Here is a 2,241-nt window from a genome sequence, read left to right on the forward strand (position 1 = left end):
AGGAATTTCAATTTATCATGACGAGTTGTTGACGTCTCTTCGGCATAATTTGTTAACAGGACTGGCCTCCAACTTTCGACCTATTTCAGCGCGATCAAACTTCATTGGATGATCAAACACTATCCCGATGTAGCCGCCGCTCACGAAGCAGATGACTTGCTCTTCGGGACTATCGACTCATGGGTAGTCTATGTGAGTTATCAATAACCCCAAAGTCTTTTTTCTTTTATTTATGCGAATGTCGCCTTTACCGAACAGAATCTCACTGGGGGAGCCAATAACGGAATTCACATCATAGATTGCACCAACGCCTCCCGAACGCTCCTCATGTCTCTCCACTCCCTCTCCTTTTCCCCTTCTTTACTCAAATTCTTCTCCCTCCGCCCTTCTATCCTCCCAACCATCGTCTCCTCTTCCGAATTCTACGGCCTCATCTCTCCATTCTCTTCGAATACCCTTCTTCAACAACAACAACAACAACAACAACAACGTGAGTTTACGAATCCTCTAGCAGGTGTGAAGATCGCTGGAATCGTAGGCGATCAACAGGCTGCTCTTGTGGGGAACAAGTGCTTTAAAGAAGGAGAGGCGAAGAATACGTATGGAACCGGTGCTTTTTTGTTGTTTAATACGGGGACGGAGGTGGTGAGGAGTCGGAATGGATTGTTGAGTACTGTGGGTTATAGGGTTAAAGGCGAGAAACCTTTCTACGCGCTTGAAGGGAGTAGTGAGTGCATATTATATTCTTTCCCAACCCCCCCTATTGTTTTGTGGTACATGGGGAAATTGCTCATGGCGGATGACCTTTTTTTTCTTTTTCTTTTTCTTTTTTTTCACAGTTGGCGTGGCTGGTAGTGCGGTCAAGTGGCTCCGGGATCAGATGGGCCTCATCGGTTCGGCACAAGAGATCAACATCCTCGCAGAGAAAGAAAAGACCTCTGGCGGTGTTTATTTCGTCACTGCTTTTGGAGGCTTACTCGCTCCGTATTGGGACACGAGCGCTGGAGGGTTGTTGATCGGTAAGTTGGGGTACTGGTAGTTCTTCAACACCTGTGACCTAATTTTTTTTTTTTTTTTTGTTTTTTTGTTCCAAACTGATGCATTCGCGATCGGTGTCTACATATATATAGGTTTGTCGCAGTATACGAATCCATCGCACATAGCTCGCGCCACGCTGGAAGCCGTTTCGTACCATACGCGAGCAGTGATCGAATCGATGAAGGCAGATTCGGGCGTTGAGCTTAAACACCTCAAAGTGGATGGAGGTATGACCAATGGGGATATCGTCATGCAGATTCAAGCGGATATCGGAGGGTTTGAAGTCGTTAGACCTGAGATGAGAGAGTAAAGTTTTTTTTTTTCCCCTTTGTTTAATCCTGCCCCCCACGGCTCAGCTCTCCTCTTTTTTTGCTTTGAAGGTCTACGGCACTTGGCTCTGCCCTCCTGGCTGGTAGCGCCATCGGTCTTTTTGGATGGGACATTCGTCGTCCCGAAACGTTCGATAAGGTGAACACCAAGGGAAGCACAACGTTCAAGCCGACGTCGTCTGAGGAGGAACGTGAGATTGGGTGGAAAGGATGGCAGAGAGCTGTAGAGAGGAGTAAAGGCTGGGAAGTCTTTGCCGCTGAGGACTGATTTCATGTTTTGAGTTTCATAGTGGTTGTTGTTGAACAAGAAAAAAAAAAGTCCCTAACCTTTATAGAAGGTGCAGTACATTTTGTGGTCTAGTTGTGCTGAAATCAATTGTCTATGTTATTATTCTGCAATTATTCTGTCAGAAATTTCCATTTTCCTACAGCGAAGTGCAAAAAAAAAAAAAAAATCTGGCGGTTTCGATTTTGATGGAAGTGTGATCTGGGGTGGAGTCAACCCGCTACCAAAATTAGGATTTGAATGGAAACCCCAACGGCACCACCTAAAATGTGGTGCTTAAGCACCCAAACTCATTGCCCTTGCATCAACAAACCGTTGACTCTGTCTAGCTAACATGGGAAAAAAAAAAAAACATCTTGAGCACAGTGCAAAAAGACATCTGTTGGAGGAACCGTGTGCTATGGGAGGCCGGACGAGTTTTCGTACAGCCACATTCCCACATCCGAGCGAGGAACTCGCCCGGACAGCCACATTCCCGCGGTAGCGTGACTACTTGGTCACAACACCTTTTTTCTCCTTACTTATTTTGGTCACTTCGGACTTATCCGCGAAGTCCACAAACTATATTCAATCTTTTGAATTAGTTTC

The sequence above is a fragment of the Cantharellus anzutake genome (genome assembly GCF_015039405.1).
Source record: "Cantharellus anzutake strain C23 chromosome Unknown EI90scaffold_160, whole genome shotgun sequence".
Classification (NCBI taxonomy): Eukaryota; Fungi; Basidiomycota; class Agaricomycetes; order Cantharellales; family Hydnaceae; genus Cantharellus; species Cantharellus anzutake.